This window comes from Rhineura floridana, chromosome 8 (genome assembly GCF_030035675.1).
Source record: "Rhineura floridana isolate rRhiFlo1 chromosome 8, rRhiFlo1.hap2, whole genome shotgun sequence".
Lineage (NCBI taxonomy): Eukaryota > Metazoa > Chordata > Lepidosauria > Squamata > Rhineuridae > Rhineura > Rhineura floridana.
Genome location: NC_084487.1, coordinates 117,365,936 through 117,381,333, shown reverse-complemented (window position 1 = coordinate 117,381,333; position 15,398 = coordinate 117,365,936). Strand labels below are relative to the sequence as shown.

General features: G+C 45.3%; 1 protein-coding gene across 3 annotated transcripts in view; it reads right to left on the bottom strand.

Moving 5' to 3' along the window:
* ITPR2 (inositol 1,4,5-trisphosphate receptor type 2) overlaps nt 1-15,398 on the bottom strand; it is a 345,272-nt gene that overhangs the window by 77,357 nt on the left and 252,517 nt on the right. The gene's annotated exons all lie outside the window — the stretch shown is intronic.

The window sequence follows — 15,398 nt, the reverse complement described above, 5'->3', positions numbered from 1 at the left end:
TGCCAAGACTCTGAGAGACAGAATTGAGAAGAGAGCATGCCACATGAGAGAAACTCTTGCAAACCGAATGGGTGCTGTGGCATATATAGCAACCACTGCAGATTGTTGGACCAATGGCAAGAAGAGTTACTTTGGGGTAACAGCCCACTGGATCAACCCAACTACCCTGAAACGTGAGGTCGGGGCCTTGGCTTGTAAGCATCTGAAGGGGCGTCATACATACGATGTCCTTTCAAAAGCACTGCATGATGTACATGTGCAGTACAGGATCCACAACAAAGTTATGTGCACTACTACAGACAATGGCTCCAACTTTGTGAAAGCGTTCAGAGTTTTCATGGCCAAAGAACCAGTGGAAGCTGCAGGCACCAGTGACGATGATGGTGATAACCAGGAGGAGGAGGAGGCTGAGGTGGAGTTTGTGCCTATCTGTGAGATCCTGGACACAGGACCTGAGGCAGAGGAAGAAGCTGCAGACTCAGGAGAGGATTTTGTTTTACCACCACACCAGAGATGTGCTAGCCACACCCTCAACCTTGTGGCAACACAAGACATAGAGGCCATGCTTTCTGACTCCTCCAAAAGTAGTCTTCTTGGTCCTTTCAAGAAACAGTTTCGTTCCTTGATGGGAAAGTGCAGCAAGTTGTGGTCCAAGCAGAACCAGTCAGCACAGATTTCTGAGTATATCCATGCGCAATGTGGGGTGTATCTGAAGGTACCGAATAAAACCAGGTGGAATTCCACCTTTGATGCATTGAAGCAACTACATGAGCTCCTGTCAACTGTGCCACTAAAAATGCATGCCATAATGGACCGCTGTTCCTTGTCCAGGATCACAGCTGCTGAGATTGAAGTGGTACAGGAATACACAGAGATTATGGAGCCACTAGCCCAGTCCCTAGATATCCTGCAACGGGAGAACGGCATGTTCATGGGGTATTTGCTACCAACGCTCTGCAATCTGGACCGCAAGTTAGAAGGACTGGAAAACAAACCTGAGAGGTACACATACTGTTTTCAGCTGCTGAGAGGTGTGCGCGAAGCCCTAAGAAAGCAGTTTGCAGCTATCTGGGAGGACAAGAGGCTTCTTCTGGCAGCCTGCCTACACCCTCGCTTCAAACTAGAGTGGCTGGAATCGTGTCAGGCCATCACCCATACCAACAAGTAAGAACATTAGGGAAGCCCTTTGGGTGGATTACTCCAAGGGAAATGTTGTCTCAAGGGAGGCATCAGAGGGCTTAAGGTGGTAGGCAGGGGCTGGGCCTTTTCTTCCTGGGGCTCCTCATCACAACCTTGGGTTGCTGCAGGTAATCCTTAAGGGTCTGCTGTGCTGCCCCATGAGTATGGTGACTTGGTCACCTTCCTACCTTCCATGTCATCAGGCTCAGGCTGGACCCTGAACCAGGGGACATGACAAGCATCAGGAAATGAAGAGCATATGATGGTTTCCTAACATATGTGTGTTAACATATCCTCTCTCTTTCTTAGATACACAATGGAAGCCTTGTTGAAAGCTGAAATAAAGATGGGTGTACTTAATGAGGACAGTGATCAGTCTTCAGATAAAGACCAGGAAGGAGATGACTTAGAAGATGACTTCTTTAACTTTCTGCCCCAGGGCAAGAAGTCAGCAGTGGACACTGCTGAGGAGGAACTGGTGAGGTACCTGAGGTCTCCCAGCAGGGAAGTGTCATCACTCCATGGCTTTCCACGTGTGCTGTGGTGTTTTTTGCAGCACAACACAGGCATGCCTTCAAGCGCCGCAGTAGAATGCCTGTTCAGTACTGGTGGCAACGTAATGACTGTAAAAAGACATTCCTTGTCTGACATGCTCTTTGAGCATCTTGTTCTTTTGAGACATAACAGAAACATATTATAAAAGCATTTCAAGTGTAAAATTTGATTTCAAGTGTTGGGGTATCTTCATTGCTTGGGGGGATGTGAGATTCTGTTATGCCATTATGTTAATCTTATGGATAAAATTTTTTATTCTACTACCCCCTGTGTGTGTGTGTTTATTTTTAATATTGTTTTAGGCTTCTTAGATGTGCAGCAGCCAAGGCCAGCACCTTGTAGGAGTTTTTTTAAAAAAGTAACTGAAATGTAATTGTAGTGATTACTTTTGAGAAAAAGTAAAGTAATCAGTTACTTTCAGAGCAATTGTAATTGTAACGGTAATTACTACTTTTTTGGGCCAAGCAATTGTAACTGTAATTTATTACTTTTTAAAAGTAATCTTCCAAACTCTGTTATTAGGCTATCCTGTGCTTACATGTGAGAAATTAATTAAAAAAAACTTTAATGGGCTAAACCATCTTACATGAAAGAGCAAATGCCAGCTCTGCTCCACCAAACAGGACACGCAGTGTTGGTTCACATGTCTGACTCCGGGCTAAGCTATGATACTAAAGGATAATACTGTAATGGGGGAAAAGTCAGTAAGATGTAGAGACAGTTGCCAAAGATACTGTTCACAGCAGAACAGCACCTATGGACATTTGCTTAATCTTTCTAAGGCTCATTAGTGTCAAACCCCTGTTGCATCTTCCACACTGGATCTTTGGAGCAAGCTGAAGGTAGAGTTAGATACCATTTTAATGAATCACAAGGTGGGTGATGCACATCCCTGGCTCCTATTTCAGTCTTAACAGCCAAAGCCAAAATGCCTTGGAACAGCTTCTGATTCTGCTGATGTTTAAGTAGCTAGTGTCATTCTGACACCCTTAGCTTGTCTCATCAGGATAACTACAAAACAAACATGCAGAGCATAAACATTCTATGACAAGCAGGCAATGTTGTGTGTCCCCAGGAAGCCATGCTTCTTGGGACAGGTCCACATGAGCTGTGTGCTTAAGCACTGCAGTCGTGTGACGCTAAGTCAGCAAAGTCCCACATCAACTTCAGTCTACGGCGCAAATTTCCACTTCTCCTGCAGTTAAGGGATTTTTCTTCCCAAGAAGGTGGCTGGAGTGACTTGCTGGAGAAGTTTTAAGACTCCAAAAAACTCCACCTATTTTTCATTATTTATACAGCAACAAAGGATGAGGTACCTTTATGTACAGAAATGGTGCCTACCTACAGAATGTTGTGAGCACAGTTGTGGAAAGCACCAATATGCGTTCAGATGTAAAACAGACAGCCCAAAGTTTGAACTCCTCTATGTATATGTGTGTATGGCTCCTTACATTGAAGGCACATGACTTCCCTGAAAGAATCCTGAGAACTGTAGTTTGTTAAGGCTGCTGGGAACTGTAGCCCAATTAGAGGTAAACTACAGTTCCCAGGATTCTTTAGGTGAAGTTATGTGCTTTAAATATGCTTCAAATATATGGTGTGCATGCAGTCGGTATACATATACACACACTCACACACACTCACACGCACATATATGCATGTTTCTTTGAGGCATGTTGTCTGCAGTGGGACAGAAGGTTCTTTTAATTTTTATTCCAATTAAAATGAAATGAAATCTAAGTATAATTGCATTTGCATGTATTCAAACCCTTTCCTCTTTTGTGGTCTCTTCCACTGTCAAATATCAGATGTGTAAGTTCCATGGGACAAGGACCTGCCCTTAACTTTGATTAAGCAATTTTTCAGTTCTGACCATTAATTGTTTCATCAGAATCTGAAACAGTTGTTTATAGTGCGTTTCAGATCCTGGGTTAAAAGACAGCTATAGTTAACTTCAGTGCTGATGAACTGCTTAATCATGGTTAAGTGAGGAGGGAGATTTGCTCCAGGGAAGAGCAGGCGCACAGAGAGTGTACACATTCTTGAAGTTGAGCCTGATTTTTTTATCTACATTTAAGAAGGAGCCAGCACTATGTCTACACCGGCTCCTATTTCTGTTGCTCATTAACAATGAATGGGGGAAATTGTCCTATCTGGCACGTACACATGATTTTAGAGATGTGCCAAAGATAGACCACAATCCACTGGTGGGCCACTGGTCAGTTTGTAGTGGGCCACATAGCATTTGCTGGTTGTTGGGATTCCTTCAAAGGTAGACCTTGCTCTGAGTAAGGATACTTCTTACATTTTTAAGCAAGAGTGCACATCCAGGATCATTAAACAAAGAGTGCATCTTAGGCTGCAATGCTAATCCCACGTAGCTGAGAGAAAGCCCCACTGAATTCAATAGGACTTACTTCTGAGCACATACGGTTAAAATAAAGCTGTAAAACATTAGCTTACTAAGCGTATGCATACTTGCTATATAAATTTAAAACATTGTTGAAATAACCACTGTAGCAGTAACAACAAATCCATAAAAAGCCATGAAATCTGAAAGTAGCCTGCCATTGCATGTTTGTAGGGAATGGCCATAGTTCAGTAGCAGAGTGTTGAGCCCAGGGGTGTTGAGCCCAGCTTGTCTCCTGAGGATCAAGGAGGGGGAAGGCATGAGTTGCAGGCGCCTCAGCCGTCAGCGGGCATGGATGATCCAGCTGTTGTTGAGTCTAGCCCAGACCTTGAGGAAGAGAGCGAGCTAGCCGCCCCGCCAGTTCCCACGGATGGCCCTGCCCCTCAATGGGACAGCGCTCAGCCATCAAGCACCCCCACGGAGCCGTCCTGTGCCAAGCAGTATCCCAGAGATACCCGGTGCTTACCAGCCCTCTGCTTCCCCGCCTGCAGATAAGGACCCTGTTCTGTCAGATGAGCCCATGGAGACTCGCCCCCTTCACCGCGCTCACGATGTAGGGAGAAGCGGACAGGGCAGAGGGCGTGTGTGTGAAGGAGTGAGAGGTTACGCTCCAAGACCTCTCCTATTTAAGACTGCCGCGCGGTGAATGGGGCGTTAAGTCAACTTTCATCACACGTCGCAGAGCATGTCTAGAGGGTAGTTAGGGACTTGCAGTGAGTCAGCATAGGGTCTTTTCTATGAGGCGCTCAGCCTTTGATGTATCCATTACGTTAATAAAGCAAGAGTTCCTTGCACCCTCGTCTCTGACTCATGATTCCCGCTCTGAACCGGACACAGAGCATCTGCTTTGCATGCAGAAGGTCTCAGGTTCAGTCCCTGGCTCCTCCACGTAGGACTGGGAGAGACCCCCATCTGAAACTCTGGAGAGATGCTACCAGTCATTGTAGGCAATACCGAGCAAGATGGACCAATGTTCTGACCGTATAACAGAGCAATCCAAATGACGGGGTTCCAGCAGAAAGGGGGCCAGCAGAGGAGGAGCTGGCGGAAAGCCCCGCGGGATCCTCCTCTGGCTCGGGAACTACTGGCCTGGCTGAATCCCAGCTCTGTCAGGAGCCATGTGCACAAACCAGCTCTCATGAACAGGCCTCCTGGGGAGTAAGCACTCCCCAGAGGCCACAATGGAAAGAAATGTTCTTACTGCATCGGCCTTTTGGCTGTCAGAGATTCTAGCAGATCAGGAGCCGAGGGAAGGCTCCAAATGCAAGGAGGATCTTGCACCAGTCCCCCTGTGACTCTGCCCCACCATGCCCCCAGAGCACCCCATTTTTGGGGATTCCACTGGCCCTCCGTCTGCCAAGGTGGCCATCCTGGCAGTGACACAGCTCAGCTGCGGTGGAGGGCTGTTGCCAGCAGAGACTGGGAGCACCAGGACCCTGCCAGCGCAGCTGGGGGTCCGCAACATCCAACTCCTCCCAGCCCGAGAATAGGAGAGTTTGATTGCACCCTATGTCAGCCTTCTAGGTTCCTGATATTTTTATAGGTATTGCAAGGGGGAGAAATGATTATGGGTGCTCCCTGGTGAGAGCAGGGAGCATCAGTGGCTGTGTAATTTTGCCCCATCTTTTCGAGTGAGCTTAAGTTGGAAAGATAGCATGCTTGTATACTTGGTTTGTGGGGCTGCTTGTCTCTGTTGTATTTCTGTAGTTTGAATCTGCTGGTACTTATGGTCTCCATGTGTTAGTTGTTTTAGTTTGTTAATGTTTTAAGATGATATCCAATTTTTTGTGCTGCTTTAAAATTGGGATTTTTACTGTGTATTCATTTCTGATTGCTTTGTAAACAGCTCAAATATCTCTTTGAAATATGGATTGATACATAAGTAAATAATCTTACAATTGTGTTCAGAAAATAACATTGCTAGATATTTAAGTCAGTTTGTGGCATGTTTCATCAACCTATGGTCATTTTGTTACTAAATGTGGTCTAGGAAGGCAAATCTACTCCACCAAATTACTTATTCCTTTCATTCTACTAATAATTACTACCAGAGAGGAATGTCTTTTGAGTGACCTATAACTCGGATTGCTACTGTATGCTTACTAAAGCATCCAACCCATCGGGAAGCCCGGAGGACAGTTACTCGATCTAGGGCCTTTTCTGTAGTGGCCCCCGAATTGTGGAATAGCCTCCCCGAAGAAATACGCCTGGTGCCGACGCTTCTATCTTTTCGGCGCCAGGTTAAGACCTGGCTATGCTCCCAGGCATTTTAAAGCGTTTAATGTTACAATTTTAAATCTCTTTGTTTCAGTTTATTTATTGTGATATTTTGTATTTCTGTACTTTTAATCTTTTGTACACCGCCCAGAGAGCTATCTGCTATGGGCGGTTTAAAAATGAAATTAAATAAATAAAATAAAATAAAATCCAGGGGAAATTTTTCACTGCCATTCAAAAGTAAAAGTATTTTTCCTCTCCATTTTTAAGAATTTTTATCAATGGAAATGAATGTCCAACTGAGCTCGATGATCAGGAGAGCGATTAAGACGACCATTTAAGGTAGTTTGGGGTAGTTGCTTACTTGGTTTCCCCCCCCCACCTCCCCATTTCTACCTACCTAGCCCTGTTCTGTTTTGGGGGGGATAGTGGAGGCTGCTAGAGCGGGAGTTCGCTCTAGCACGGCCCGCTTGTTGCTGCACCTGCCTGCAGCTTGTGGTGGCAGCTTCTGTCCCTCTCAGTTGGGTTGGCAACACCTGCTACAGCGGCCTGCCTGGAACTTGCAGCGCCTGCTCGAAGGATCACTCTGGAGCTTGCGGCTGCAGCTCCGGTCGACTGGGGGGGGGGAGGCTTTGATCTGGATCTCCCGTCTCGGGACTCGCCACTGCGATCCGCACAGTCTCTCCAGAGCTTGCGGCTGCCGCTCCAGTCAACGGTGTGCATGTGTGGAAGGCTGGCAACACATCCAGTGCCTGCGCGATCATTTTGTTGCGGCCTTTTTGGCTCCCCACCGTGCTATGTTCCGCTATTCGGAGCTTTTCGCTTTTCTGTTCCGCTATTCGGAGCTTTTCGCTTTTCTGTTCCGCTATTCGGAGCTTTTCGCTTTTCTGTTCCGCTATTCGGAGCTTTTCGCTTTTCTGTTCCGCTATTCGGAGCTTTTCGCTTTTCTGTTCCGCTATTCGGAGCTTTTCGCTTTTCTGTTCCGCTATTCGGAGCTTTTCGCTTTTCTGTTCCGCTATTCGGAGCTTTTCGCTTTTCGGTGGGGGTCTGGTCCTTAACCTGCCATATGAGTGGGGCCCTACTGTATATCACTGTGCATGTTACCAACAAGCACCGTAAACTTTCCAAAGAAAATGCATCCTGTTAAGGCATGAGAAATCGTTCTATATTCCTAACTAGCACCCATTATATAATTGACACTTTTACGATATCAGAATGCTCCTAGAAGAATGGGATGAATTCTTCTTGTTATTAGCCTTGTTCTTATTGTTACCTTTCATTATGGTTATCTTTCCACATTAGAAAAAGCAGGGGAAAGAAAAATCAGACAAAGCTAGTTTGTGGAAAACAGAGATTAGGCCCATTTTATTCATTCAGCAGAATAAAGTAGTGTAGCTTTTCATTGATTTTATCTCTTGTCATGGCAAATGTTGGTGGACTTTTATGTTTATTTATTTATTTATTTATTTATTAGATTTTTATACCGCCCCGTAGCCGAAGCTCTCTGGGCGGTTCACAACATATGAACACACTAAACACACACTTACAGCATTTGAGAAAATGTGTACGAGCTCAGCTGCAGAAACAAAAGGTGTAGCAGCTTCAATATATAAAATTCTTACAGCAGCCACAATGGGTAACACTTTAGGTCTTAAGATGAAATGGGAGGAAGAGCTAGGGGTAGGCATGGATGAGCAGCAGTGGAATCAATTATGGTCTAAGCCTCCTATAAGAACTGCCTCAGCTAGAATCCAAGAAACAGCTCTCAAAATACTTCACCAATGGCATTGGACACCTTTAAAATTATACCACATCAATAAATCTATATCCCCTCTAGGTTGGAGAGGGTGTGAAGTTGTGGGCTCTTTTTGCCACATGTGGTGGAACTGTAAACCAGTAATGAAGTTCTGGAATGTGGGTTGTGGGAAAATCTCAGATATTACAGGGCAATTGCTAGCTCCAGACGCGGCCTTGGCCTTGGTGTTCTATACAGGACATTTAAAAGTACCCATTGTGAACAAAGACCTGGTTATCCTGTTGCTAGCGGCAGCCCGCATGGAAATCTCATTTCAATGGAAACTAGCAGACGATCTTTCAACTGAATGATGGATGGGCAGAGTATGGGAAATAGCACTTTCTGAAAAACGTATGCAACACGATAGAAAAATTCACGGCTTAGCAAAAACAGACAAATTTGACGATGTGTGGTACCCGTTCATAGTTTATATTAACAAAACTCTACCAGTTTTCTCTCCCCCGATATCCCAGGTCTTGCTATGGAGAGGGTCTATCTTTCACACTAACACAGAGAAACTTATAGAACGACAGAGAGAATAAAGTCAATGAGTGAAAAATAATTATAAAATGCCATTTTGTTTTTATTAAGGTTTGGACACAAGATTGGATTATCAACATCATTTGTATATACAATGTACTCCATGTGTTTTGATTAACTGTTCATTTTTCTGTATATTATACATTCAAGGGTTGGAGCAGAAATATAGGGAAATATATCAGGGAGAATATTAGACCTGGACATGCTTATTTTCCACAGTTCCTCCCCCATTTTATGAACCCTGAAACATGGCACACTCCCCTTCTCCCCTCAGCCCAAGCTGGAACAGCCCGAGAAGAAAAGCTGTACCACATTGTTTACTTGATTGTATAAAATGGGCTTTAGCCCTTTACACTGTTTAATGCTTCCCTATAGATTGGCGCAATCCAGTTCTTTTACATCAAGGGAGCTGTGCCAGTGAAACAGAAGACTGTACCCCAAGCTGCTTCTACTATCAGTGCAAGTGGGGGAAGACTTGAGCTCAGTTAGACTAAACACAGGCTACAGCCCACCTTAGAGCAGGAGTGGGGAACTTGTGGCCCTCTGGATATTGTTGGACTACAACTCCCATCATGCCTGACCATTGGCCATGCTGACTGAGGCTAGTAGGAGTTGAAGTTCAACAACACCTGGTGGGCCACATGTTCCTCTTCCCTACGTGAGAGCCATCTGTGTGATGATGGTAGAAAAATACATGATGCCCAACATGCTCTGAATGAATGACCACAATAAATGGAACAGTAATCGCTGAGCTCGTGAAAAAGACAATATACCAAAACATGTCTGGCATATTGTATTTTCTAATTCAGGTATCTATTTCAAGCATCATTTTGAGCCTTCCCCTTTCTTTGCTTTCCATTCCTCTTGGTGCTGCCCCTTTTTTTTCTGATCCTGCAGTCTGGGACACAATTGAAGCAGGCAAAACCAAGCGTCCACTCAAGACACTGGTAAGAACATGGAGGGTGCAATGTGTGCTTGTGCACAGGACAGAAAGGGGCATTGCTCCCTCTCCCAAGCCTCCCCTCTTGCAATACACAGGCCACCTCCCTTGTTATGACAACAATGATTTACCTAGGGCTGTATCCAACTAAGGTCTATTCAGAATAGACCCATTAAAATTAATGTACATAAGTTACTCATGCCCATTAATTTCAATGCGCTTACTTTGAGTAGAATTAGCATTGGATACAACCCCTAGTAGTTAAGAAACATTGTATAAATTGTATAAACATCTTGTATAAATTCTTTTTGTTTTTTAACAGAAGTCACAGAAATAATCTGGAGATGCTACACACAACACACAGGTGGCATTTCCAGTCAATTCTGCCTCCCTCCCCCACTCCTCTGCTAGTGCTTTACTGTGGCGCGGAAATTATGCAGCACATGCTAAACTCACAGAAATTGTTTAGCCCTATTATTTAAAATCTGCATTTCATCACTGGCTCTAGTTACTAGCACATGGGACAGGACGTTGTTGTTGCTGGAAGCAGTAGTTAGTTTCAGGAGGGAAATTAAGTCAATCATTAGTCATCTATGGAAATAGTAACCTAAAGTGGCAGATGGAAAGAGGATGGAGAGGGAGGAAGACCATTTAAAAAAGGGGGGCAAGCAAGAGATGCATGAGAAGACACAGCATAGGAAATAAACAAGAAGCTACAACATCTTGCATATGGGACAGTAAATATCACATGTTCTTTGTCTGTCGTGCCTATGTCTCATCTAGGAGCATGTAGTATTATCCTACTTCCTATATTACATTGTGACATATTTATATCTTTCTAAGCACAGAAGGTCAATGACTTACAAGAATGCTTTCTGCTTCTGGTAAAATCAACCACAAGTAAGGGCAGGAAAGGATGTTGCGGTGGCAAAATGCAGAACCAGCTACTGCCCTTTAAACATCAACAGAAACAGAGAGTCTGGGTGCCCTCAAAATAAACTACCGGTGTGCAAAGCTGTAATAACAAGAAGAGGAACCCGAGTCTAGTTTCTGTGGTTTTTTTATAATCAGTGCAGAGATTGCAAAGCCTGCCAAGGTCCATTGAAATCCAGGAGATTCTCCCGCTGCGACTAAAAGACCAAGCTAAATTGTATGAGCTACTGCAACTTGTAGAACTTGCAATGCACCAAGCCGAGCACGGAGTAGTCTAGTCAAATGCAGCCCAGCCCGTCTGAGGCAGGAATCAAAACTAAGAGATTTATTGCCGTGAGGCTGGCAAGCTACATTCAGCTTGGTGGGTCATTAGTTGTGAAGGGCTGAATTATGGGAAGCAGAGCAAGAAATATGATGGAGATGAGGTCATTTAAGGAAGCAGGCTGTGGCAAGCATTAATAAAGAGTCTTACTCACAAAGGGAAAAAGTCACATCCTTTTGAGATCAAAACGATTGAAAAGATACACGTGGAAAGAGTTGGGTGGTCAATGATTTATTTTCTTGAGTTCAAAATCATTGTTTCTCCTTAACAAATATGTAGGATTGGGAACAGCATGATTTAGTTTCCTGCTTGCTGTTATGTTGTGACAAACATTCCAACTTGGCTTTACAGGTTTAGTTGTATTTATTTATTTTATTTACTTATTATTTAATTTATATCCCGCCCTTCCCCCAGCAGGAGCCCAGGGCAGCAAACAAAAGAACTAAAACTACTTCAAAGCATCATAAATGCAGACATTAAAATACATTAAAACATAACTTTAAGAACATTTTTTAAAAGCTTTGAAGACTTTTTTTTTTTAAAGGGTTAAAAATGTTTTTTTTAAAAAAGTTTAAAAGCATATTAAAAAGCAATTCCAACACAGAAGCAGACTGGGATAAGGTCTCAACTTAAAAGGCTTGTTGAAAGAGTATGGTCTTCAAAAGGCGCCATAAAGATAACAGAGATGGTGCCTGTCTAATATTTAAGGAGAGGGAGTTCCACAGGGTAGGTGCCGCCACACTAAAGGTCCGTTTCCTGTGTTGTGCAGAACGGATCTCCTGATAAGATGATATCTGCAGGAGGCCCTCACCTGCAGAGTGCAGTGATATAAGGGATAAGACTGTCTTTCAGGTATCCTGGTCCCAAGCTGTACAGGGCTTTGTACACCAAAACTAGAACCTTGAACTTGGCCCGGTAGCAAAAGGGCAGCCAGTGCAATTCTTTCAGCAGCGTGTTACAATGTTGGTGATACCCTGCCCCAGTGAGCAGTCCTGCCGCTGCATTTTGCTCCAGCTGCAGCTTCCAGACCAACCTCAAGGGCAGCCCCACATAGAGCGCATTACAGTAATCCAGCCTGGAGGTTACCAGTGCGTGGACAACAGTGCTCAGAAATGGCCGCAGCTGTCTTACCAGCCAAAGCTGGTAAAAGGCACTCCTAGCCACTGAGGTCACCTGGGCCTCTAGGGACAAAGATGGATCCAGGAGCACCCCCAGACTACAGACCTGCTCTTTCAGAGGGAGTATGACCCTATCCAAAGCAGGCAACTGAACAATTAGCCGAACTCAGGAACCACCAACCCACAGTGCCTCCGTCTTGCCAGGATTCAGATTTAGTTTATCCAGCCCACCACTGAGTGCCGGCAGCGGTCCAGGGTTTGCACGACCTCTCCCGATTCAGATGTTACAGAGAAACAGAGCAGGGTATCGTCAGCGTACTGCTGACACCTTGCCCCAAAGCTCCTGATGATTGCTCCCAAAGGCTTCATATAGATGTTAAACAGCACGTGGGACAAGATAGTACAACTTGTCTACTAAAGACAGCACAACTTTGAGGGGGCCAAAAGACAATAACCCAATGCTATTCTCTGAAAACCACCCTGGAGATAGGATAGGAACCACTGTTAAAACAGTGCCTCCAATACCCAACTCACCAAGTTGGCCCAGAAGGATACCATGGTCAATGGTATCAAAAGCCACTGAGAGATCAAGTAAGAGTAACAGGGTCATACTCCCCCTGTCCTTCTTCTGATAAAGGTCATCCATCAGGGCAACCAAGGCCGATTCAGTCCCATAACCAGGCCTGAAACTAGACTAGAAGAGGTCAAGATAATCTGTGCTTGCAATTGCTGCACCACAACCTTCTCAATCACCTTCCCTAAAAAGGGGGTATTTGCAACCGGTCGGTAATTGTTGCAGACCAATAGGTCCAGGGTGGGCTTTTTCAGGAACGGTCGGATCACCACCTCTTTCAGGGTGGTTGGAACCACTCCCTCCTGTAATGATGCATTGACCACACCCTGGATGAAACCATTCCCAAGTTGCAGCAGACGTTGCACTGGACACCACATTGGGGACTACAGTAGATGTGGATGGGGCATCAAGACTGCTACGGATGTGAGCAACGTTACCCTCAAAGTGCCTTCCAAACAATTCATAGTGGGCTTCCGAAGGGTCTAAAACTCCATTTCCTGGAGTTGATGTCAACAGACCCCTGACAATACGGAAAAGCCCCACTGGACAGCTACTTGAGGATGAGATGGAGGCAGAGAAGTGGGCCTTCTTCGCCACCCTCACCGCCACACAGTAGGCATGGTTATGATGTTTTACTCGTGCCTGATCACCCTTACAGCACGTCTTTCGCCACTTGTGCTCTAGCCGTCGTCCAGCCTGTTTCATTGCCCTTAGCTCACTGGTGTACCAAGATGCAAACTGGGCTCCATGATGCCAGAGAGGGCACTCAGGGGCAACTGTGTGAAGAGCCCAACGTGCCTCGCTGTTCCACAGCGCTACAAGGGCTTCAACAGAGTCACCTGCTCTATCTACTGGGAACTCCCCCGGGGCATTCAGAAATCCAGTGGATTCCATTAGTTTCCAGGGGTGGACCACCTTAATCTGTTCACCACCCCTGCAGGGAAGGATGAGAGCCATAAGTCTGAACTTCACCAGGAAGTGGTCTGACCATGACAATGGGGTGACATACCCCCACTATCTTCAGATCACCCCTTCCTCCATCTGGAGCAAAAACCAAGTCAAAGGTGTGCCCTGCCCTATGAATCAGTCCGGTGACAACTTGAGACAGATCCATTCACCTCGCTTTTCTTCCTGAGTCCTCCCCACTTTTACCTTTGCAACAACCTTGTGAGGTAAGTTAGGCTGAGAGTTTGTTCAATCAAGCTGCACAACGTTTTAGCTGCTCCTATCTTTTTCATGTTATTTTGATGTTTAAATGTTATTTAATGATTATATTATTATGGTTTTGAACTATTTATAACTTCTGCAAAATGCCTTGTGAGGGCAGGAACTCTGAAAGGCAGGGATATAAATACATGTTAAAGCAAGACTGTGGATTCAAAATAACTGTTCAGGTTGGTAATATATGTACATAAGCAACGGTTCCTGCCAACAGATTGCAGGGAGATGGGTGGTTGTGGGTGGATAGGGGGCCAATCTACATACAGTGTACCGGGCCCAGGAAATCCAGTGGGCACCCCTAATTACATTCTCTACTAAGTGGGTTGCATCCATTAATTAAGTAAGTCAAATTTTAAACTATAGGACTAAACTTCAGTGGGACTAAAGGATGAATAACTTGTGTTTGGATTTTATTTTTTATTTTTACAAAAAATATCCATCACCATCATGAAATGTTTTAAAGTAAGGCAGATGTACCATTTTAGTGAAAGAATGGGACTTCAACAAAAGCATCAGGTTCTGCTTGTGGATGTCCCATGAGGAATCTAATTGGCCACTGAAAGAACAGGACGCTGGGCCAGAACCAGCAGGGCTCTTATGTTCTCAATCTCATCACCTAACTCAGTTGTAGGGAACCCCTGGCACACAAAGGGGCCCTAATTTGGCTTACAAGGCTGTTTCCCTAAGCCACGTCCACCTGCCCTTTACCTGATGTCATATATGATGTCAGGTGTGGGGGAGGTAAAGACCTCTGTCTGAACTGGGTATGCTGGCACTACTTACCAGCTGATTGTCAATGCTTGCAAGGGTCCCCCAACCCCCCAGAGCTGATTTTGAGGGTGCACAGAGGACTGGAGGGAACAGAAAGATTCGTGGCACACACAGAGGTCCCCTTGCACCAGTGGAGATGCAGCATGGGATACTGCCCCATGTAGGCTTTTTCCTCCCTTGAAAAAATGTTGTAGGCCATTGATATGATATTCATACAGGAGGCCTATCAAATGTATTTTGTCTTGCTTAGGGATCCAGCTGGCAGGCCTGCTTTCTAAGTCGAGAGGCGGGCAAAACTTCCTGGGGCTTGTGTGTAACTGGGGCTCAGATAGCCAAGCCATTTTCCTAAAAAAAAGCTGGAACATAGCTGTTATTTCCACACCCAACTGCAAGCCCCACTGGAACGAATCAGGAGTGCAATGGGGCCAAATCCCAACCCCTACCCCAACCCCAGCCTCCCAAAGCTCCTTATCTGGTGGATGCAATGACAACAGGTTCCTCCCCTCCCCTGTCTGGATCTGGCATTGGCAAGCAAGCCCTCCCTGCTTTCTTTGGCCCCTCTGGGTCTCTGCCCCTTGACTCCTCTTCAATCTCCAAGACTCCTGCAGTGACTCATACATGTCAAAGGAGGGGAGGAAGGGAAAGAACACAGGAGGGACCTATCCACCAGCAAAGTAGCTGCTACTGCAGCAGCATAAGGTGAGGTGGAGGAAGGGGTAAATGGGGGGCAGTAAAAGGTGAGTTGGAGCGGGAGAGACCAAGGAGTTCTTCTCTGGCTCATTTGCTGTTCATTGTGTTCTGTCGGCTTCCAGGTTTATGTACT